This window comes from Lucilia sericata, unplaced genomic scaffold (genome assembly GCF_015586225.1).
Source record: "Lucilia sericata isolate MDLA Ls3-8-SP2 unplaced genomic scaffold, ASM1558622v1 Contig000071F_arrow, whole genome shotgun sequence".
Lineage (NCBI taxonomy): Eukaryota > Metazoa > Arthropoda > Insecta > Diptera > Calliphoridae > Lucilia > Lucilia sericata.
Genome location: NW_023994105.1, coordinates 578,417 through 605,464, shown reverse-complemented (window position 1 = coordinate 605,464; position 27,048 = coordinate 578,417).

The following is a 27,048-nucleotide window of genomic DNA, read 5'->3' as shown; positions in this document are numbered from 1 at the left end:
TTTGGCGTAAAAAACTTGTCCTATTTTTTGAAAATGTTGCCTCTGCGTCCTTCCGAATATGACCTATTTTTTATCAAAACTTCAACTTTGGGCGACATGTTCTAAAATCCCAAAGCTGGGATCAGAAAACTGAAAGCAGTTTTGGAAACCTCAATATGTTTTCTATTTACTACAAAAGTATTTTCCCAGCCCTGAAAGAAATGTGGACCCTATGGGCAAAAAAGAAAAAAATCCCATTTTTGGGATTTTCATTCCTATTTTTGGGAATTGCGGGATGCCCTTTGACCTTTTCAATTTTTTTTTGCATTTTCTTATTTGAAATGACAAATTTAACAAGCGTTGGAAATTTCATTGAGTTTTGTTCATAAATAAAGATTTTGTCATATATTACATATTTGTTTAATTTCTAAAACTATGATTTATATCAAAATTTTAATAGGGTCACAGATAGCTACAACAATTTAGTCCATATTTATCCCTTAATATCTTTTTTTAGTTAGATATGGAAATTCTCGATTCTTTACAAAAATTTTCAAGCCAATATCTCAATTACATTCAAAAATATGGTCATTTAATTTCATATTTTTCATATTTTAGTATTAAATATGACAGAACATATTTAAATCTTATATTTACCTATTTTCTATTTGTTTGCTTATCCTTATAATTGAAAGGTCCTATTATGCTTAAATTTATAACTATTTTTTACCTAAATTTTTTCGACAGATCATTTCGTTCTGTTTCGTTTATGATCATGTAGGTAAAAATATACAGGTAATGATAATTTCGTGACTGAATTACAGGTTATAGTAATATAGTCCTAAATGTTAATAGGTAGACAATTCGTAATTTTTTACTTTGGAATACCTGTATCGGAAATGACAAGAATTGGTATATAAGTAAACTTCTCAGATTTTAAGTACCATATTTAATAAATCTACAATGAAGATTACATTAAAGTACGAAGAGTTGTGTTCCGTTTTATGGAGTGTATCTTCAAAAGGGCCAGAAAGAATTGAAGACATTTGAAATTATATAAAAACTACATATAGTAGAAAAGTAGACAAAACAGGCATATCAAAAATTGAAAACTTTTTGATGTAAAAAGTAAGTCTGTGGATGGAAATCAAAAGAAATTTTGATTAAAATTTTGTAGTTGGATGGAAACTACTACGGAAATCTCAACTTACAACACATCAACAGGAGCGCCTTGCAAGTCATACGAAGACTTATGTTCAAGGTAAAAAAAAGAGGGTCACACAAAAACTTTTTTCAATCTCAAATGAGGAAATTGCTGATACATTTAACGAAATGCTGAAAAAGGACAACCAACCTATGGATGCCGTACATATTGCAACTATTCTTCCTAATGCATCACCAAAACGACTTAAGCGAATTGTGGAAAGTATACCAACTCCAACATCACAATCATATTTTACTGAAGAGGAAGCAATAGCGCTTATGTTGGAACTGGGTCTCAGTCGAAATAAGTACCAAATATTAAGGAAAGCTCTGCATGAAAAAGGACACAATATATTACCATCATACAAGGCGATCCAGGAAAAAACAAACTATCCTACCATCACCTATTGCTGTTAATGATGTGGAAGAAAGTTGATAAAAATATAGGAATTCTCTATTAACGTATCATATCAGCTAAGCTTAACAATGATTGATGGAAAGGTCAGCAATGCCATAACAGAAACTTCTTCCTTCTGGAGATGCTCAATATGTAATGAGAAAAAGTCGCAATTCTCAAATATAAACAAAAGCAGAAGTATTAATGAAGAAGTCCTGTCTTTCGGAATTTCACCACTTCATGCCAGAATACGATTTTTGGATTACTTTTTACACATAGCATACGACCTCAAATATAGAAGTGTGCCAGAGAATCTTACTAAATCAACAAAAAATAATGAAGAATTGAAAGAACTGAGAGCTGCGGAAAAAAGCAGAATCCAAGAAGAATTTAAAGTTCAGATGGGATTAAACATCGACAAACCACTTCCAAGTTGCGGTAGTAGTTTCTTTCGTAATTTTGAAATTACTTCAAAAATAACTGGAATCGACAAGGAGTTGCTTCGAAGAGTTAACACTATTTTAATGGCACTGAATAGTAAACATAAAATTAATGGAAATCGATTTGGGGAATATACATCTGAAATTTCTAAATTACTTGTATCTCTGTATCCATGGAGGGAACTAACATCAACAGTACACAAAGTATTGTGTCATGGTCAAATAATAATTGAATCGAATATTCTTCCACTTGGAGAGTTAACAGAAGAAGCTATTTTTAATAGTTTAATAGTTTACTTCTATCTTCTGATCCTCTTCTTTCAACTATGCGAAAAAGATGGATTTGTTATGAAACTCTATCATCTCAAAACAAGGAAGATTTAAAGGACTTCTGGATATGTATACAGATTATTTTATAGAAAATAAGTAGTGTTAGGAATTAACTATATAAGTAGGTTGTAAGAATTAATTGTATTATGTTTAAGATAAACAGTTAAAATTAAAAAAGCTATTATACTAACTGATGATATTGTATTAAATTGTGTTTTATATTTCGGTGGGCGGGAAAGGTAGTTTGTGTGGGGTGATTTAGGTGTTGTTGTGCGTGGCTCATAATAAAATTATAATTTTTTTATTGTATATACAATGTTATAGTCTTTAATAAAATAATTAACTAAATAATTTTTAAAAATTGTTCAAATATTTTATTCAACACCAAATGTATGTTCTGTCATACTTAATACTAAAATATGAAAAAGATGAAATTAAAGGACACAGGTTTAAATGAACATATTTTTGAATGTAATTGAGATATTGGCTTGAAAATTTTTTGTAAAGAATCGAGAATTTCCATATCTAACTAAAAAAAGATATTAAGGGATAAATATGGACTAAATTGTTGTAGCTATCTGCGACCCTATTAAAATTTTGATATAAATCATAGTTTTAGAAATTAAACAAATATGACAAAATCTTTATTTATGAACAAAACTCAATGAAATTTTCAACGCTTGTTAAATTTGTCATTTCAAATAAGAAAATGCAAAAAAAATTGAAAAGGTCAAAGGGCATCCCGCAATTCCCAAAAATAGGAATGAAAATCCCAAAAATGGGATTTTTTACTTTTTTGCCCATAAGGTCCACATTTCTTTCAGGGCTGGGAAAATACTTTTGGAGTAAATAGAAAACATATTGAGGTTTCCAAAACTGCTTTCAGTTTTCTGATCCCAGCTTTGGGATTTTAGAACATGTCGCCCAAAGTTGAAGTGGCAACATTTTCAAAAAATAGGACAAGTTTTTTACGCCAAAGCGTTCTGCGTAAAGATACCTTTTAGAAAACTATAAAATCGTTATATGTTCTTAAAGAAAATTTCATTTTATTAGTAAAAGACTTAAGACACAATTTTGGCAAAAAAACGGCAAAAATCTAAAATTTTTTGAATTTTTAAATTAAAAAACGTATATTTTTGGATCTGTAAATGATATTGATCTGAAATTTTTTGTATATTATTGGAAATTTTGTTGTCTAACTAACAAGAAAAAATTGAGTCCATTTGGTCCGGTATTCAAAAAAAGGCGGACCAAGGTATGGTAAATTTTGTATCACTAAATTTTTAAATGCCTATAACTCGGATATTATAAGAGATAGAGAGAAGAGAAAACAAAAAAATGGCACGAGTTTAAACATTTTACATGTCGTAGGTACCCTACTTTTCAAAATACATAGGGAACTGGAATTGGTTGTCAACAAAACTACACGAAAATGTTCAGAAATTTTCACATGGGAATTAAATATGTAATTTTCTCATTTTAATAAATTTCTTTCTTAAAATCTTTAAACTTGATGGTAATAATCTTTTTCAGTAAAATATGTAAAAAAAATAAAAAATTGTTTTACTCTTTTCTTTATGTCATCTATTTTCATTTCCAAAATCTGGTCGCCTTAACTTAGCTCATATGTGGGATGATAACTTCGACAATTTAGAATCATTATACAATGTTTTATACCCAATTAAATTATCCGTAGATGCCTTAAGTCGTCGTGATGCCAATATTTTAAAAGCAGATGCGATAATAGAGCAGCATATTAAAAAATTAATTGCAGAAGATAATCTTATATCATAAAAAATTTATTCCCTTACGAAAGGAATTTTAGAACGTAGGTACGTGGAAATCATAACGCTATTAAAATATTTAAAAAATTCCGAGTTATTTAAAAGCATCGAAAACGAAAATATAGTTTTTAAAAACTCATCGAAAGCAACTACATTAGCTTTTGGAGAAAATTTGTATATTAGATTATTCCAAATAATTTAGTATCAAATACAGAATCAGACACTGAAATTGAATTTGATGATAAAATGGAACCATTTCAAGATAAGCTTAACCGAGCTATCGAAAATGTAATGTCTGAAGGTAAAAGATCAAAGTCATTATATAATCAACTCTTAAAAAGGGAATTTTAAATGCTTGAAGTAAGCACTAGAACTGAAAATTTATATAATTTATTTAATGCTTTATTGACAATAAGACCTACTTCCATAAACAGTGAAAGTGTTTTTTATGTTTCTGGAAATTAGAAACCGATTGTCTGATAAATCTATTAACGCATTGGTGATTTTAAAATATTATTTTATTGAAAATAATAAAAACTAATATGCAAAATTAAATAATATTTTTATCTATAAATCTCACTTAAGACTACAAAACATTTTTTATTAATTATATTTATCATTTAAAAGTTATTTTATTATTAATACCTATGAATTACTTTAATTTATTTTAATCATAATATTTCTTAGTTACCTGATTTTATATGTATATTTTATTTTTGTTAAAAAATTCAATAAAATTTTGAAAAATAAAACCGTTGAAATGGATTTTTTTATTCCAATTGTATTACCGGGAAAAAAATTTTATTACCGGTTCCCGGAAATCAAAAAAGGTCGGGAATTTGGAAACTCTATTTCGGCCAGAGTTCCAAGTATCACCCCATTAGCATATTTAAAGTTACTAAATTTACCAATTTCTCCAATTTTATTAAAATTGGCTCGATTCTATCCATAGAGCATAAACATATACGTCAAAAAAGTATCACTTAATCACGAGCCTTAAAAAAGTTTCCCGGATAAATGAGTTAAAGTTTTCGATATATGCTCTAAATAAAATTTAATTTTTTCATACAAAACTGGAAATTTTCGATATAAACTAGTGTCATTGTTTGACCACGACATTTATAAGGAGAAAAATTAAGGATAGGGGCGGCGGTTTACCCCCTTTTACTATTAGAAAATCATGTAAATTTGTTACTGAATGGTTTTAGAAAATCGATTTGCTGGCAACCACGTATTGATAGGGTCTAATTTTGGTTATTACCCTAATGTACATGTAACAACATAGGAAACAATGTTTTATGAAACAAGTTAGAGTGCTATATTCGGCTATGCTGAATCTTAAATACCCTCCACCAGCAAGTTCCTTTTTATTAAAACCCATTCAACTATCTAATTTTTAGATAACTTGCCAACATTTTTGTTTCCGTATTCAAGATAGCTTTATTTGACAATGAAATATGCACTTTTAAGTGATTTTCGGAAGTGGGCCTTATATGGAAGCTATGAGCAATAATGGATCGATCCGTAAAAAATTTGGTGGAATGATTTGTATGTACACATAACATAGCTCGAATTTTATCGCTTAGGCGTTATCGTTTACCCTCTATCACCACTGATGGTGGTGGTGGGTATAAAAAGGGACCAAAAATAGGTACAATTTTCACCCCTTAAACGTCCAAAAAGTACTAATTTTTATTTTTTCGTTAAGTTATGAAGAAGTCAAAAATATTTTTTGCATTTTCACTGGTTTAAAAGTTTATTCCCTAAAGGAGCCGAATTTGAAAAAATACCAGATATCTGTACGCTTATTTTTTAAATGAAATTGTTTTTGTATCTTTTCTAGTTTAGGAGATATGAGGTCACCGAATTTACCTGAATTGGGATTTCCCGTTTAACATTTCTAAAAATAAATAGTTTAAAGATTTCTGAATAATTTCTAAGTTGTAAAAAACATTGTATTTAAAGAACGATAGAGTCCTTATAGGTAAGGTTTGTTTGGTATTGAAAATGGGCAATATCGGTCCAGGTTTTCGGATAGCCCCCTACAAATGGACCCCCGAATAAGAGCTTTAACATGCATAACTGTTTTATAGCGATGAAATTCGACATATACAAGTTTCATATTAGCCAAAATCTCTCTACCAAATTTTATGAGGATCAATAATTGAATGAGTACAACGGTCATTACTGGCTAAAAAATACGAGTATCGCGATTAAATTTGACATAAGTTTCTTAGGAGCCAACACCTCTCTACTGACTTTAATGAGAATATGCCCATAATTGACTCTACCCCCATATAAAGTCCCCTCCAGAAAATGACTTTAACGCTCATTACTGGCCTAAAAATACGTTTTGCTTATTAAAATACGAGTTTTCTTCAAGTTCTATACAAAACTAAATCTATGTACAAAATTTTATGAGTATCGGTTCATAATTGACCCTACCTGGATATAAGCTTCCGTTCAGAAAATTACTCTTACGATCATGACTGAATTGAAAATACTAGTAGAGTGATGAAATTCGAAACAAATAAGTATTATACGAATCAAAACCTGTCTATCAAATTTTGTGACAATCGGTCCATAATTGCCCATAAATGTATGTTCATTAGAGTGACCACAAAAAGAATAATATGTAAAAATATTAACTTAATAGCAAAATTTATTCATATATACGAAGTATTCAACATTATCAAAATATACGAAGTATGCTTCTACCGCGACCAGGTCACGTTTTTGGAGACAAAAGTTGTTGTAACTCTATTTAAAAGTAACCAGAATTTTGTATATAATATAAATTTTGAAGAACAATATTAGCTTTGTTTTGAGATACTAAACTTGTTTCTATTATTTACCATTCTAGAGTTATAATTTCATACGTTAGCTTTTTGGAAAAAATTTTGGATTTTTTTAAACTTTGAACGACAAGCGGCACGTGTTAACGTCATTTAATCGACAAATTTCTCAATATCTGTAAAGGGGAATCGTTTTGTGGGGTTCAGGCAAACAAGATTTAAAAATTGAAGAAAAATATTTTGTTTTTAAAAATTAATATTTTGTTAATCCAAAAGAGCTTGGTCCATAATTGACTTAAACCATATTCCAAATATCACCCGGATGTATTTATGGGAGCATTCCTTTTACGGTATAAGGTTGGATGGTGGGTATATGAGATTCAGCACAGCCGAATATAACAGCCTGACTAGTTTTTTCATAGTTTATTCGTTCAATATAATGCAATGAAGTAATTATGTGTGTAAATTATATTCATTAGTGTTTTAGTAATGCAAAACATCTCGTCTCTATTCTATTTTTTATTTCTAAAATATTTGTCCGATTTACACAAAAAAAAAATGTTTCTTATGATAGGTAATACTGTCATAATAAATTTTCTTATTGCAAAAATTTTAAATAATACTCTATGTTCTTGTAAATTGTTTTTTTTTATTGCAACACATCCAACAAACTCAAAAAATTGTCCGTACATCATAATGCTTAGAACTTAAACGTGTCCTAACTTTGGTAAGCAGACCAAATTTACTATCGATTACACTATGAATATTCAGCCATTCCGCACGAATTGAATATTTTAACATTTGTTTGTTATTAATTCTATATTACCTAATTTTTTTCCCAAAATTCCCCACATGTGTTCTATGGGATTAAGATCTCGACTCTGAGAAGGTAGGAAATACTTATTTTGCGTTATCACCTAACCATTCGCTTAAAACTTTCGACAAGAGGTTTGGGTTGTTATCATAAACGAACCGAAAATCGTCCCCTAATGCCTAACTTTATTGCATTTGCTACAAAATGTAGTTTAAAAACATGTTAGAGTGCTATATTCGGCTATGCCGAATCTTAAATACCCTCCACCAACAAACTATTTTTTATTAAACCCCATTTAACTAATGATTTATCTATACACAGAACATAATCATTTCGAATTTTATCCCGATATAATCATTTAATAACGAATTAATTGGTATTAAGAGATTTTCAGAAGTATACCTTATATGGGAGCTAAGACAACTTATGGACCGATGCGGAAAATTCCGTAGAATGATTTATATACACAAAATATACATTTATGTCGAATTTTATCCTGATAACTTTCATTGTCAATGTGCATTTAAGTAATTTTCGGAAATGGTCCTTATATGGGAGTTGTGACCAATTATAACCATTGAGAATGAGAGAAAGCGATAACAAGCAAAAATCAACAGCTCTATATAAAATAATTAAAAAAATAATAATAAACAGTGTAAAAATAGAAAGAATACTATTAAAACACTTAAAAACATTAATACTATTAGTGAACATAAAGTTTTTCTAAAATACAAATTTATTGATAAATAATCTTAAAAATAACCCAAAATGACTGACTGCTGACTGCAAGTCAGTAATTAGGGGAGAGACGGGAATAAGATGTAATGGTGTTTGCGATAAAATATATCATTGTACAAAAAAATGCTCTGGTGTAGACCAATATTCGATCGGAGTTCTAGAATCAAGTAATTTTGTTAGATTTATTTGCGAGGATTGTATGCAATATATAAGAAATGTGGATCTCGTGCTGGGAGAAATACAAGATGGGGTACGAATAAATAAACAAAACCTAAAGGAATATAAAAGGGAATTTGAATCATCATTAAAGAGCAACGAAAATGAAATAATACTCTATGTTCTTGTAAATTGTTTTTTTTTATTGCAACACATCCAACAAACTCAAAAAATTGTCCGTACATCATAATGCTTAGAACTTAAACGTGTCCTAACTTTGGTAAGCAGACCAAATTTACTATCGATTACACTATGAATATTCAGCCATTCCGCACGAATTGAATATTTTAACATTTGTTTGTTATTAATTCTATATTACCTAATTTTCTTCCCAAAATTCCCCACATGTGTTCTATGGGATTAAGATCTCGACTCTGAGAAGGTAGGAAGTACTTATTTTGCGTTATCACCTAACCATTCGCTTAAAATTTTCGACAAGAGGTTTGGGTTGTTATCATAAACGAACCGAAAATCGTCCCCTAATGCCTAACTTTATTGCATTTGCTACAAAATGTAGTTTAAAAACATGTTAGAGTGCTATATTCGGCTATGCCGAATCTTAAATACCCTCCACCAACAAACTATTTTTTATTAAACCCCATTTAACTAATGATTTATCTATACACAGAACATAATCATTTCGAATTTTATCCCGATATAATCATTTAATAACGAATTAATTGGTATTAAGAGATTTTCAGAAGTATACCTTATATGGGAGCTAAGACAACTTATGGACCGATGCGGAAAATTCCGTAGAATGATTTATATACACAAAATATACATTTATGTCGAATTTTATCCTGATAACTTTCATTGTCAATGTGCATTTAAGTAATTTTCGGAAATGGTCCTTATATGGGAGTTGTGACCAATTATAACCATTGAGAATGAGAGAAAGCGATAACAAGCAAAAATCAACAGCTCTATATAAAATAATTAAAAAAATAATAATAAACAGTGTAAAAATAGAAAGAATACTATTAAAACACTTAAAAACATTAATACTATTAGTGAACATAAAGTTTTTCTAAAATACAAATTTATTGATAAATAATCTTAAAAATAACCCAAAATGACTGACTGCTGACTGCAAGTCAGTAATTAGGGGAGAGACGGGAATAAGATGTAATGGTGTTTGCGATAAAATATATCATTGTACAAAAAAATGCTCTGGTGTAGACCAATATTCGATCGGAGTTCTAGAATCAAGTAATTTTGTTAGATTTATTTGCGAGGATTGTATGCAATATATAAGAAATTTGGATCTCGTGCTGGGAGAAATACAAGATGGGGTACGAATAAATAAACAAAACCTAAAGGAATATAAAAGGGAATTTGAATCATCATTAAAGAGCAATGAAAATGAAATAAAGCAATTATTACTGGCAATTGAGAAAAGATATGAATAAAGACTTAAAATTATTGATAACACTCAAAAAGCTTGTGAAAAAAAATGTACAAGAAATTAAAAAACTTTATGGAGCATTAAAAGACAATGAAAACAATAATAAAGAAATATGTAATAGCATAGAACAAACAAATAAAAAGATGTGCAATGAAATAAAAAAAGTAATGAAACAAACAAACAAACGAAAAACAAAGCATAATGTCATATGCAGAGACAATAAAAAAAGCAGTGATACCAGATCAAAATAAACAAGTGCCTCTAATTGTTAAACCTAAAGAAAGACAGGATGTTGAAAGAACAAAAGAAGAATTAAATAAAAAGGTTGACTCAGTGAATTTAAAAATAACAAAAATAGAAAACAGAAAAAATGGGACAGTAATAATACAAAGCGAAAATAATGAAGAAAGAGAAAAAATAAAAAATGCAATTCAAACTAAACTAAATGAAAATTATGATATTAAGGTGCCCAGTCCATATTGACTATACGGATGATGAAATAATAGAAAAAATTAAGAAACAAAATCCTATAATAAATGGTGATTTAAAATTAATACAGAAATACGAATATAAAATTAATGATAAAAGAAAAATGTATACGATAAAAGTAATCGTGGACAATGATACGTATTATAAACTAATATCGGAGCAGAAAATAAATATAGGTTGGGAAAGATGTAGAGTATTCGATGGAACAGATACAATACAATGCATGAAGCCAGAGAATGTAAAAATCAAGAATGTTGCTTAAAATGCCATGGTTGCCATAAAACAAAAGAATGTGACAAAGAACAAATAACTAAATGTATTAATTGTATTAGAATGAATAACAGATTAAATATGGGGTTAGATGACAATCATCAAACGAATAATAAAGAGTGTCCGGTATACCAAAACAAATTGAAAATAAAGAAAAAAACCTAGGCCTATATGAGTAACAATTAAAGTATATTCGTGGTGCATACACAAATGTGCAAGCGCTAATAAATAATTTTAATTTAATTGAAATAATGGCTGAAAGTGGAAATTTTGACTTCATAAAAGAAATATTTAATTATAAGAAAACTTATTTTATAGTTATTAAAGTGAAATAATAGCTCCAAATCTGAGTGATGACATAAATGAAATAGCATCGAATTTGGATAAATGTTTTGAGGAAACAGTGAACAAATTCACGTATAGAAAAACAATAACACAACGAAGTAACATCAATAATTGGTTTAATTTTAAGAACTAAAAAGATTAAAAATAGATAAAATAAGAAAACATGAATTAGCCAAATTTCAAAATACGAATTAAGCGTGGTCAATCTATATATCGAGTAGAAACTTATTCAAAACGAATGTACAAAATGAAAAAAAGAAATACATCAATAACAGAATAACTAATGCGAAAGATCAAAAACAAATGTGGAACCAAATAAAAAACTTAGTGCTTAGAAAAAACCAAACTGTGATAAAATCTGTGATATTTAATCAAATAGAATATAAGGAAAATAGACAAATAGCTGACGAATTTAACAAATACTTTTTAAATAGTATAAGAGAGATAAGAGATTCCATTGAAATTGTGCAATATTCAAATAGTATACAACCAGTATTAACTAATTTTAAATTCCGTGCAATAAATAATATAGAACTAAAACATATAATAAGTAAAATGAATAAAAAACAAGATTTTAACAAAATATTAAATAAAATCATTCTAGACAATTGGAGCTTAGTGGGTGACATTTTAGTCAATATAATTAATAAATCGCTGGAAAATGGAGAATTTCCAACAAATTGGAAAGAAACCATAATAACACCAATAGAAAAAGTAAAAAACATGAAGAACTGTGAAGAATTTAGACCGATAAACTCATTAAAAGCATGTGAAAAAATTCTTGAAAAATTAGTAAAAGAACAACTCGAAATATATCTAGAGGAAAATTCAATTTTATCTAAATATCAATCGGGATTTCGAAATAAATATTCGTGTGAAACTACAGTGAACTACGTAGTAAACAGATGGAAAAATAAAAAGAAAAATAATAAAATAATGGCAATATTTTTGGACTTTAAGAGAGCATTCGAAACAATAGACCGCAAAATATTATTAAAAAAGATGTACATGTACGGAATTCAAAGTAATGAACATTTTAGTTCAATTCGTATTAATTCGTATTTAACTAATAGAATTCAATACACTAAAATTAACAATATAAAATCTAATTCAATGACAAATGATTACGGTGTTCCACAGGGATCAATCCTGGGTGCACTGTTATTCATTATATATATATAAATGATATGCCAAATGTTTTGGAAAAAAGTGAAATTATTTTATATGCGGACGATACATTAATATTTGCTGAGGACGAGAATGATAACACATGTAAAGATAATTTAAAGCACGATATGAAAAATATCAATAACTGGTTGAAAATGAATAAACTAAAATTAAATGAAAATAAAACTAAAATAATGGAAATTAACATTACAAACAGTGCAATATTTACAATAAACAATAATATAATAGAAAAAGTAAATCAAATTAAATATATCGGTTTTATAATTGATAAGGAACTAAGCTTTAAAGATCACATAGATTATATATGCAAAAAATTGCCAAAAAATCGGGTTTTTCAAACGAATAAGAAAGAATATATCAACAATGACATCAATTAATGTTTATAATGCAATGGTAAAACCTCATTTCGAATACGGTTCCACAATCATATATACATGCTGTAAAACAACACAATTAGAAAGATTACAAAAATTACAAAACAAGGCTATGAGAATAATACTTAAATGTAACAGATATACATCAATACAACTAATGCTAAATATACTAAACTGGATGAATATCAAGCAAAGACTAGAGTTGAATACTATACTATTTATACAAAAAATAAAGAGCGGAAAAGCACCAGGATATCTATGCGAACAATTAAATTATGTAGGTGATATACAACCATATAGACTGAGAAATGCAGATGACTTCAGACTACGGTCAGCACATAACACAACTGCGCAGCTATCGTTATTCTATAAAGGACTTAAACTATTTATATAACTCCATCCCAACATATATAAAAAAAAGAAAGAAATGAATATGTATTTAGAAAAGAATGTGTAAATTTTGTTAAAAATAATACAAATGTACTTTTATAGAGCTAAAATTAATTTAATGATTATGTAATCAAATTGCAACTTAAATTGTAACTTAAAAAGTATTAATAATACTAATAAATAATAATAATAATTATAAAAAAAAAAATCAAGTGGAATTTTACTACAATAGATTTATTAATTAATGTAATATGTGCGTTTAGGTGATTTTCAAAAGTGGTATTTATATGTATAGGAGCTATGGCCAATTACGGGCCTATCCGGAAAAATTTATTGATTGATTCATATGTACACAAAACATATTTGTGTAGAATTTTATCAAGATATCTTTATTTGATAATACAACATGTGCGTTTAAGTGATTTTTTTGAAGTGGACCTTATATAGAAGCTGTTACCATATATGGACCGATCCGGAAAAAAATTGGTAGAATGATGAGCCCAAAACATATTCAAGTCGTATTTTATCCCGATAGCTTTATTATTCAAAGAAATATATGCGTTTAAGTGATTTTCGACCTTATATGGGAGCCTATCTGGAAAAAATTTCGTAGAGTGTTTCAAAGACAAAACATATGTATTTGTGTCGAATTTTATCAAGATAACTTTATTTGACAATGAAATATGTGCGTTTAAGTTATTTTCGGAAGTGGGACTTATATGGGAGCTAGGACCAATAATGAACCGATCCGGACAAAAAGTGGTAGAATGATTTATATTTACACAAAACATATTCAAGTGGAATTTTATCCTTATAGCTTTAAAATTCATTGAAATATACATATGTGTTTAAGTGATTTTCGGAAGTGGACCTTACATGGGAGCTATGACCAATTATGAGCCTATGCGGAAAAAATTTAGTAGAGTGATTCATATTTAGACAAAATATATTTATGTCGAATTTTATCAAGATAGCTTTATTTGACAATGAAATATGTGTTTTAAGGAATTTTCGGAAGTGGGCCTTATATGGGAGCTATGACCAATAATGGACCGATCCGTAAAAACTTTTGCAGAATGATTTATATATATACAAAACATATTTGCGTAGGATTTTATCCCGATAGCTTTATAATTTAATGAAATATATGCGTTTAAGTGATTTTCGGAAGTGGACTTTATATGGGAGCTATGACCAATTATGGACCTATCCGAAAAAACTTTCGTCGACTGATTCACATTTAGACTTAACATATTTGAGTCGAATTTTATCAAGATAGCTTTATTTAACATTGAAATATGTGCTTTTAAATGATTTTCGGAAGTGGGCCTTATATGGGAGCTATGACCAATAATGGACCAATCCATAAAAAATTAGGTAGCATAATTTGTATGTACACAAAACATATTCAACTCGAATTTTATCACAATAGCTTTATTTATAAATGAAATATGTGCGTTTAGGTGATTTTCGGATGTGTACCTTATATGGGAGCTATAACCAATTGTGGACCGACTGAGATCTACGTTGATATTATGATTTCTGTTCATATTATATTAGCATATACAAAGTTTTGTAGTGATACCGATATATTTGAGGGAGTTATTAATGGTAAACTCATTTCCGGGAATATATACCTTTGTATGGGGACTATGGGAAATATTGGATAGATTGTAAAGATTTTGAATACAATTGATCACTGTCTTAAATGTGTGACAAAATTCATCGAAATATCTTTGGTAGTTTCTGAGAAAACTTCAAAAAAAACTAGAAGAAGAGGTAGTCTAAAATTTTTACTCATAACTTTTTACGTTGTGAACCGATTTTGCTGATTTTCAATACCAAACTGCTTATGATAATAATAAATATTATTGGTGAATTTGGTTGATTTCATTTTCTTAGTTTTAACGTGAGCGTGTTTTACACAGACAGACAGACGGACATAGCTAAATCGACTCAGAATTTCATAAGGACCCAGAATATATATACTTTGTCAGGTCTTAGATTAATATTTCTTGGTGTTACACACGGGACGACAAACTTATATATACCCTCTATCACCACTGATGGTGGTGGAGGGTATTAGTGCTGTTAAAGTATTGAGTAGTGGGTATCGAGTATCGAGTATTTGCCCTATTTTTTGGGTACTCAATACTAAAAAGTAGTTACTCAATACTTTCAGACTTGTATATGGATTTAACTTATTTAAATTTAACGGCTATGATGTGAAAAAATACAGCTCTAAAATCTAATATAGACCATATCATTATTAGAAATGCAACTCTTAGCAATATCAAATCAATGTAAAAATAATTTAAACACTGCAATAATAGTTAAAAAGTTACAAATATTTATCGACGCTATCTAAAAAAATAAAATGTCTCAAAAGAGGTGTGATGTCTGGTCTAACTTTTCTTAAAAAAAGGAAAAATTCCTCGTTTTTAATTTAAAATAAAACCGTTAAAAGTATCGAGTAGTATTGAGTACCCAAACGAAAAGTATTGAGTAGTATTGAGTAATCAAAAGTAGTAGAATATTACAGCACTAGAGGGTATAATATTTAATTATTTATTATCCATTGGCCTGCCACGAATATGATGTTTCGGAAACATCCTTCAGACATTATACACCACACCATCACTATACCACCAACGGATTTCACACTTGCTTTATGATTTTTTTCATTCACAAGCGGTATTTTCTTTACGTCACACAAATCTTCGACTTTCTGATCCGAAAATGTTGTAATTACTTCGATCTGTAACAAAATATAGTTTTCCAGTTGTATTCCGCTTTGTTTGCGTAATATCGGGATACACCAAGCGTCCTTCACATTCTTTACTGAAGTAAAGAAGTAGATACATTTTAACATCTTGTACAACTCTTAGCTATTTCAATGACACTAACTTATAAATCACGTTAAAATTTTCGCTCCAACTGAAAATCAATACATTTTCCGCGGCCTCTTTATGTAGACGTTTCCAATTTTCCCTGTTATTTTGTATATTTCTGTAATATATTAAACAGATGATAGTGGCCTACATACAATTTGAGAATATTTTGCGAAAAATGTTCCTTCATTACTCATTTAAATTATTTTTTCATTTTGTTAGGATTTCTGGAACCGGCATTATTCTCACACTTATTTTAAATGTAAACAAAGTAAAAATTTAACGAAAAGACTTTAAAGCAGCCCTGTACCCCGTTTCTGTAACTTTTAGTGAGAAGCTCTCACATCGAAAAGTATGAAACAAAAAATTCAATCGTTTCTCGATTTGTGAGTAAAAAGTGTTTCTGTAACTTAAAGTGAGAAGAGGCTACACGAATTACGTTTTTATTAGAAATTTCCAATAAAACAGCTGTCAAAAACATAAAAATTAAAAGAAGAAAACAAAATTGCCGAACAAATTTATAAACGAAGAATAAATAAACAAAAAATATAGAAATTAAATGAAAATTGTTCGAAAAATTATCCCACTAAATTCGCCCTTGGCAAATTCTAAGTTTACGCCCACGTACTTTTTTAGCATTTGCTTCTGTATATCCAAAATTCCTCCTATTTTCTAAAAATTAGTGAACAATATTTATTTTGATCTTAATTAATTATAAATATAACATTACTTTTTCATTATTTCATAGAATTCATGTTTAAACTAATTTTTTTTACTTAAAATTTTACTTTCCGCACCGTTTTAAAATGTGAGTTTTTTTGACAGTTCATGTGAGTAACTTCTCACAAAATTTTCTTACAGAAACATTTGCATGTGAGAAATGATATTTTGTTTCAATTCACATTGTTTTTTCTTCAATTTCACTGTTTCACGCGAGAAACTTCTCGATGCGAGAGTTACAGAAACGAGGCACTGATAACAAAAGAAATTAGAATACACTTCATTTTAATGCGCCGTTATATTTTAGAGCTGTATCCTTTAACTGTTTATCTTCTGTACGGACATTTTTTTGAGATTGATTATAGAGGTGTTGCAATTAAAAAATAATTTACAAAAACATAGAGTATTATTTAAATTTTTTTGCAATTAGAAAATTTATTAGGACAGTACTAGCTATCATACGGACAATTGTTTGAGTCAGTGTATGTGATTTCCATATATTAAATGCTCCAACAAACAGTCCTATGTGTTTCAAATTATATTGATTTAATAAAACCGCCATAATATTATTTCATTTACACTAGTTAATATAATGCCGTAAAAAATGGACCATCTCCCGCCTTTTGGGGTACTAATCAACTTAAAATCACTTTATGGGTCGATTCAATCTCGTCCGTACTTCCTCTGGAACTTTTTATTTAAAGTACTTGCAGTACTTATATGAAAAAACGAAGTAGGCTTTATTTCGCACACCGATTTTTATGAAATTTTGTGAGACTAGCTTACGTATTTGGTAGATTAAGTCCACCAAATAAAATTTCAAATTGAAAATTTAATTGCAACTTCTAAACCTATTTGAAATTTTGCATAGACCGATGCTGTGCTAATAAGTCGAAATTCTAAGATAAATAATTTAATAAAGCTACGTTCAGACCTCTAAAATATTAGGTCCAAATATTTGTTTTAAAATATTTATAAAGTTGCGTCAAACAAACGCAATATTTATTTCATGTTCAAACATGAACAAATATTTGATGATGTTGTTTTATCAAACATTGCAAAAATAATTTGGTTCAAACACACAAATGTTTTGCAGCCATCGTATATTTTCATGCAAGAAAAAAACAATTTACCAATTTGTTTTAATTTTAACTGTTTTTATTAGGTTGAAAATTAAATTTATATAATAAAAGTGTATAATATTAATATTGAAAAAACTTTGTCGAATCTGAACATAAAATATTTCATGTTAACAAACAGCAATGGGTGATTTTCGTAAAACAAATTGATTTGCTGGCAAATAAATATTTTCTCATTGTTTCATCAATGTGAACACTAGAAGCCAAATAATTTACATCATTTTGGCAAAATAATTATTTGAACGCACACAAAGAAAACAACCCGACGAATATAAAACAAACCGTAACAGCTGTTTTATCAAAATAAACATTTTTTTGGTGTGATGAGTTTTTTTTGTTTACAAATATGTGTTTCTGCACGTGGAAAAGACGCAAAAACTCGTTTTCATTATTTACATTTTCAATTTGTGTTTATGCACGTTTAAAAGATTCAAAAAATTTGATTTTCATAATTTACATTAAAAAATTATTTTTGATCAATTAAAATATGCATTAAATGTGGAAAGGAACAAATCTGATAAAATATAAATATACTTGGGATTATATCGTTACAGAATGCCTTTTAATAAAAAACATAAAACAAATTTTACAATATATAGAAAATGATATATAACTGCTATCGGACGATTTTGTGAACGATAAAAACCTATATAGAACTTTAAGTTGGAAGTGTAGAAATCGGATGGCATAATTTTTTTTTTTGTAGATTTCATCGTTCTAGGTTGTGTACTACAACATCAAACTTTTTTTTACAAAAAATGTTACTACGGAAGTATATATAAAATGATATATAACTGCTATCGGATGATCTTGTGCACGATAAAAATCTATATAGAACTTTATGTTGGAAGTGTAGAAATCGGATGGCATAAATTTTTTTCCGGATTTCATCGTTCTAGGGTGTGTACTACAACAACAAACTTTTTTTTACAAAAAATGTTACTATGGAAGTATATATAAAATGATATATAACTGCTATCGGATGATCTTGTGCACTATAAAAACCTATATAGAACTTTAAGTTGGAAGTGTATAAATCGGATGGCATACATTTTTTTGTAGATTTCATCGTTCTAGGGTGTGTACTACAACAAATTTTTTTTTTTACAAACAATTTTACTATGGAAGTATATATAAAATGATATATAACTGCTATCGGACGATCTTGTGCACGATAAGAACCTATATAGAACTTTAAGTTGGAAGTGTTGAAATCGGATGGCATACATTTTTTTTGTATATTTCATCGTTCTAGGGTGTGTACTACAACAAACTTTTTTTTACAAAAAATGTTACTATGGCCGTATATATAAAATAATATATAGCTGCTATCGGACGATCTTGTGCACGATAGAAACCTATATAGAACTTTAAGTGGGAAATATGAAAACCGGATGGCGATTTTGACTCCTTGTTTATGTGGAATTTCTTGGCTATATTGGTATTTTTATTATAATTATTGGAGATAATATCTTTTTCTGAAGGGAACCTCATATGAGGGCAGTGTCAAATATGAAGCGATCCTCTTAAAATTTGGCAAAAAGATTTTAGTTCCTATAAAACTTGTTTTTGTGGTTTTTCTTCGCTATACTGGAATATTGAAGCAGGGTCTGAGTGTTAGTCATTTTCTGAAGGGGACTTTTTATGGGAATAAGGTCAATTATGTCCTGATTCTCATAAAATTGGAAAGAAAAATTTTAGTTTGTATGAAACTGATATTTTAAATCAAGTAATGGACGTTGGTGATTTTCTGAATATATGAGACCAAATCGATTTTGACTCCTATAATTATGTAGAATTTTGTTACTATTTTATTTGATACATTTTATTAGAGATTAAATTATTTTGTGAAAGGGACGTTATATTAAAGTGGCAATCATGTATCCGTAGTCCATTCTCAATAATAAACTCCATCAACTAAAAATATTTTGGCAAATATCGGCAAAGATCCCAGTCTAGGATAGGTTGATTGGAGGATGTAAACTACATCAAATCCGAAGAAATACACCTAGGCCACTATCGGGCCTGTTGTGCGCTCCAATTCATTTTATTTTTCCATGTTCAGAAACTCTGTTTCCTGGACGTAATTCCTAAGAATCTTCCAATCGGTGTTGGTTAAGAATGTTATTTCCGGAATAACATCACTTCCAAGATAATTGGATCTAACTTCGACGAATGCCTGACAATGGCAAAGAAAGTGCTCCAGAGTTTCACTGTCTTCTCCACATGCTCTACATTCGTCTGAATCCGCACGTCCAATTTTGTATAGATGTGCTCGTAATCCTGTGTGTCCACACAGAATACGTACCGTCATACTAACCTCAGACTTGCTCATTTTGAGGAGATTTCTCGTCTTGCTCTCATCAGGGTCACCCCATAGAATATTTGTGGTTCTACCCACCGTTTCATTATTCCAAGAGGCCTTATGGGATTCTCTCATTCATATTTTTAATTCAGCTTTTGTTGCGTCGAATGGTTTTGCGTTTGTCAGGTTAACTACATCGAGCTCCCTTCCCTTTAAAGCTATTACATTCGCCCTTTCGTTGCCGACTACTCCCGAGTGGCCTGGTACCCAAATGATGTGAACCTTACCTCTGTATTCAGTTAAAGCTTTCTTACAATCCAGTACGGTCTTAGATTTAATTCTATCACCTGATATCGCACTAATTGCCTTCTGGCTGTCGGTAAATATATTAAGCCCTGTGGGCGCCATATTTATTCTAATCCAATTTACACATTCCGTTATTGCTCGTACTTCTGCCTGGAAGCTTGTGTTATGATTAGGTAAACGGTGGTATATTTCTGTTTCTGGGTCTTCAATATAGAACCCCAGGCCCACTTTGTCCCCTAATTTAGAGCCATCCGTGTAACAACGGATTCCTACTGGTATTTGCTCTAATGTTCCGCTTGACCAAGATATTCTATCTGGGATTAGCGTTTCAAAGTTTCCGACATATTCTGTGTCTGGTATGCGATCAGGCACGTCCGATGAATGTGTATAATCTTCCAATGTGTCCAGTATACATTGATGACGTGTCCTATAACCGTTTTTGGTCAGTTCGCCTAAAGTAAGAGCCTGTAAGCGCCGCCTCATATCTTATATATGTTTCAATGGGTGGAATATCTAGCAACGTTTCCAGAGCCTTGGTTGAAGTAGTACACATGGCACCACTTATACCCAAGCAGCATGTACGCTGAACTCCCTGTAGTAGTTTGATATTACACTTTTTGTCCAAAGCAGTCCACCGGATTATTGAAGCATAAGCTAGAATTGGTCTAATTACACTTTTATAAAGCCAATTTGTCATAGTAGGACTAAGACCCCATTTCATGCCTATGGTTCTCCTACCTATCGCCCAGCACCGATGTGCCTTGTTGATCCTATCCTCTATGTGGTGTCTCCATTTTAATTTCCGGTCAAGTATTACACCTAAGTACTTAACTTTGTCTATCACCGGTATCTTCTTGCCCAGGAAGCAAGGTTCAGTATATGTAGAAATTTTTGTCTTTCTTGTGAAAAGACAGATTTCCGTCTTCGCCGGGTTAACATTGAGGCCTCTCGGTTGAGCCCAGCTCAAGGCCGTATTCAGAGCCTCCTCAGCTCTTCTACACAAGTAATTTGGATCCTTTCCCTTTAAAAGTATTACGACATCGACTGCATAGCAGACAGGTCTAAGTCCTTTCTCGGTTAGGGTCCTTAGGAGACTATTAATCGTGGTAACCCAGAGTAAAGGTGACAAAATGCCACCCTGTGGTATACCACGAAATACCTTTTTCCTGATAGTTATATCGTACATCTCGCAGCTTATCCATCTGTTCCTTAGCATGTAGTTGATCCACTTACGGAGCACCAGGTCAACATAAAACTGGTCTAGGGATTGGATAAGGGTATCAGTGTGCACGTTATTGAAAGCACCTTCGATGTCAATGCATACCGCTAGTGTATACAGTTTGCTATTGAAAGATTCACCTATGTAGTGGACAACTTCGTTTAAAGCGGTTTCCACCGATCGTCCCTTTACATAAGCATGCTACTTATATTTAAGGTCTTTGTATGGTATGCTGCTTTTAACCATACTATCGACTATCCGTTCCAAGGTTTTAAGTAGGAAGGACGTAAGACTTATCGGTCGATAGGACTTAGGTGTCGCATAGCTAGGTTTCCCTGGTTTGGGTATAAATATTACCCTTGCATCCTGCCATTTAACTGGGGTATATGCCAATTTTAAGCATGCAGTGAATATCTGTGACAGATGTACGGAAACCAGTCCCGCCTCCATCTGCAAAAGTGCCGGGAAAATTCCATCCGGCCCTGCAGCTTTATAGGGAGCAAAGCTCTTGATTGCCCCTTTAACCATGTCAGTTGTAATAACTATTTCCGTGTTACCCTCCCCTTCCTCCAATATCGGTTCATCTATGTTATTCGATATACCGGGTGGGAAATGAGAATCCATTAGGAGTTTCATTGTCTCCTCCATATCCTCAAGCCTCCTGCCCGTGTCATCGATCATAGATTCCGGTTGGATATGAGTTTTGGATAGGAATTTTTTTATCTTCGATACGTCATTTACGCTATCTAGCTGTTCACAGAAAAGTTTCCAGGAGTCTCGTTTGCCTTTTCGAACGATTTTCTTATATTCACCAAGTTTATTACGATACTCATCCCAAGGTTCCGGATCTCCCCAGTTACCCAGGGTTTTTCCTGGGCAGATCTCCGCTCTCGCAGAGGGCAGCTGTCCTCGAATGATTCTACCAGGGCACTTGTGAACGTTTCCACTTTTTCATCTATATCCTCTTTATTTCGATATTGAAACCTGAGAACCTAAACGGTTCTTTAGTAAGGTCCCGAACATTGTCCAATTAGTTTTAGACTTATTCCGAAACTTTATCGGCTTTGGTGGTGGCCTTAGAATTTTGAATCTTATGATGACCAGAAAATGAGTGCTCGTCCGAAACTCTCCAATCCTGAATTTCGTTTATAAGCTCTTCTGAACATACAGTTATATCTAATACTTCTTCTCTGATTCTATTGACGAAGGTAGCTTTATTACCTAAGTTCAATGTTATCAAGTCTTTAGTATTAAGGAAATGCATGAGGGCTTGTCCCCTGCGATTGGTGTTTGTACTACCGCAAGCTACATGGTGCGAGTTGGCATCACAACCTATTACAATTTTCTTAATTTTTCTTTGTGCCTCTTCAACCAGTTTCATCAGATCCGACGTTGGTGGTAGTGTCGGAGAATCGAAAGGCAGGTAAACAGATGCAAGGAATATGTTGCAAGGAATATGTATACCTTGCTTCAGCACCGTTGCGTCCGATGTGGATAATCCTGTTGAGAGGAGAAAACATAAGTTCTTGTGACATAAGATACATGTTCTCGGGCGAGATCCTGTATCAGCGTAGAAAAGTTGGAAATTTACGTGATTTAATCCAGAAACCTTGTTGCGAATCGTCCAAGGTTCCTGGATTAAAGCTATATGTATTTTGCCTGTGTTAATTTTAGCCATCAGAGCGTTGGTAGCTGTCTCGCTCCGATGGAGCGAGTCTATACTTTTATGGATTTTAGACCAATATTTCGATGTGTTACAAACGGTGTAAAAGGTTCCTTGTGATTTAGCGATCTTGAAAGTGACGGAACTAATAGGGAATCACATTGTTCGCCGGTCTCTGGTAAGATTTTAGGTTGATAGTCATGCTGCACTTAAAGCATTAATATGTCATAGCTGTATTCTTGCATAGTCGTAGAATGAAGAAAAGATCTAGGTGTTATTATGAGACCGTTTACAATAAGGCTGTGTTGGGTACCAGGACCTTGCAATATACACAAATGAGGTATCTGGCGAACTGACACGATGAGGCTCGAATCTTGGCCCATATGAACGAACAAGAACTTAAAGCCACCCCTTTCTCATTTTTTTAGGTTGATCTCTGATGGATTCCGTGACTCTATCAATCCGTCTTGGAATAAAGAATGAATTGCACATTATATATGGAGTTTTTAAAAAGGCTTAATTCTTAAGCAACCGGGATTATTATTGGAAACATTATTAAAATACATAAATTTTTCTTAGCACAAAATTAATTTGTCTAGTAATTTGTTTTTGTTTCATTTGTTTACGTTTTCACAGAAACTCACCACACAACAATCAAAAGCAGCTGTTAGGGTTTGCTGTTTTATCAAAAGGTTGTTTTATTAACGGGTATATTATTTGACCTTGGAAACCAAATGTAAGATCAAACAGTCAAATAACAGCTGTTCCTTGTTTATTTTCTGAAAAAGAGTGTTATCACCTCATACAAAAATGTAAATAGTCGCTTAAATGACAGCTTTTATTTTATTTTTTATAAAATAGAAATCTGCCACAAAGTAGTTGTGACATTTAATAGAAATTTAAGCAACTGCGTAAATTAAAGATAATTATTATTTTTTTTTTTGTTTTTTATTTTGTTAGGGTAAATTCAAATATTTTCGAACAAAAAAGTAGGATTTTGAATTTTTTTCAACAAGTATTAAATTTGACGTATATTTTCTTGATTATTTATCCGATTTTAATCGTCCCCAATTAAAGCCTATGTCTTGTAGTTCGACAATATTTTATCTAAAATATTAAATTTATAACGTGAGGATGATGACATCAAACAACGTCCTTTAATCAAGGATATTATTCCTTCACAAAAGATTGCTTATAGTGTACTCAACAATATATAAGCTATATACATTTTAGAGAATCTCAAATTCCGTATTTACATGAAGAATGTGTGTACCGAATTTCATCGAAATCGGAGAGGGTAAGGTTCGAAAATTTTTGAATTGCCCCTCTAGTTTATAGTCTACACCATTTTACATTTAAATTCTAAATTTTATTTGAAAATGAGAAATCCAAATTATTGTTGCGAAATAATAAAATTAAATTAAGAAATGCAATTTAAAATCGAGAAAAAATAAACTGAAATTCAGAATTCCAACATTATATTAAGCAATTACAAATTGAGAAAATAAATTTTTGATAATTAGAAATTTAAAATTTGTATGGAATTATTTGCAAATATTTTTCTTAATATTAAGTTGGAAATTCAAATTTCAATTTGTTTTTTCTTAATATCAATTTTGATTCCCAAAATTAATTTGGTATGTTTCAATATTAAATTGGATTTCTGAAATTCATTTTGATTTATCCCAATATAAGTTTCGATTTTCTCAGTTTAAACTTAAAATGGTTAGTCTAGTCTAAAGTCTAGTCAATAGTTTAGTCTTTAGTCTAGTCTAGTAAGTATATAGTCTAGTTTATAGTCTAGTGTAGTATATTATTTCGCAATAATAATTTGGATTTCTCATTTTCAAATAGGTTTTTCTCAATATTAATTTAAATTTCTGAACTATAATTTTTATTTTCTATATTTTAATTTGTAATTCTCAATATGAATTCATATTTTCTCAATTTAAACTTAAAATGGTGTAGTCTTTAGTCTAGTCTATAGTCTAGTATATAGTCCACACCATTTTTAAGTGAAATTGAGAACATACGCATTAAATCGAGAAAAATCCACATGAAATTGAGAATTTCCATTTCATATTAAGAAAATTCCAATTAAAATTGTGATTTTTAATTTGAAATTGAGAAAATTCCGAATCAAATTTAGAATTTTAATTTAAAGTTGGGAAAAATCCAAATAAAATTGATAATTTTAAGTTGATGTTGAGAAAATTCTAAATGAAATCGAGATTTTAAAATTTAAATTGAGAAAATTCTAAATAAATTAAGAATTTCCATTTTATATTGAGAAAATTTCAATTGAATTTGACGTTTTCAGTTTCAAATTGAGAATATTCTAAATGAAAATGCGAATTTCCATTTGAAATTTAGAAAAGTACAATTGAAATTGAGAAAATTCCAATTGAATTTGGGGAACTTTCAAATGAAATTGAGAAAATTACAAATTATTTTGCGAAAATTTTAATTTTTAATTAGGGTACATTAGGGTGGGTCGAAAATAGGCTTTTCTCTCGAATCAACTTCTAATAGTGAAATTATATTGTATTTTATCGTCAAATGGAAGACTGTAAAATATTATTAAATTATTTTGAGGGTAAGAGCCCGCGCATCGCCGCCAAAGTATGTAAATGCGTTTATATGGGAAAAATGGCACTTTTTGGAGTTTTTTCACAAAATGAGGCTTTAAGTATTAATTATTGCACCATTTTATAGCAAAATCGTAGTGTCTAAAAAATTGTCTTTCCAAAAAGATGGAAAAACTCAAAATTTGTTAAAAAAGTTTTGAGTTATTAAAATTTCCCCCGAGAATTTTGTGATTCTGAAGACATATAAAAGTAAATATAAGAAAATTTTTGTTAGTTTTGAAAAATTGTACAAAAAAATATTATGTTTATCTTTATAAGGTTCATAAATGTGCTAGTACGAATTTTTGTTCAAATTGGATAACGATTACTCGGTTTAGTCAGTGGTCAAAAAAGGGCCATTATTTTAACAGCATCTCCAAAACTCCATTTTCAAACTTTAAAAAATTTTGTTAAATGGATTATTAACAAGTAAGAGTGTTATATTCGGCCATGCCAAATCTTATATACCCATCCTTATTAATAAACTTTGATATTATCGATCTATGTTGAATCATATGTCGATATTAATATGAACATCAGGGAAATATTTGGAAGAGGGCCTTTAAAAAGGGCTTAAGCATGGACCATGCCCTTCCGAATTAAAAATATTAATTTTGTTTGATCCAATATATATAACCATAAACTGTTTTTTTGTAAAAGTGGTTATATGGAGGGTACAGTCAATTATGGACCTATCCTCGTCGGTTTATACAATAAGGGCCAATCTTTAGGTGAAAGATTAGCGATTAAATTAAAATTAATCCTCGAAAGATGTTTTTGAGTACTCAATTAGTTAATTTTGTTTGCAAGTTTAAGTGCCCAATGGAGGTGGTTTAATCTTAAGCACGAAATGCAAAAGTGTAAACAGCTGATGCAAAAAAATTAATAAAATTTTTATAAATATAAACATTAAAATATTCTATTTATTGATTAGTATAAATTATGGACACTTCAAAATACATTTTTTTGTTTTTAATTTAAGTTTTCATTAATTTTCATATTAAATTTACAATTGTCT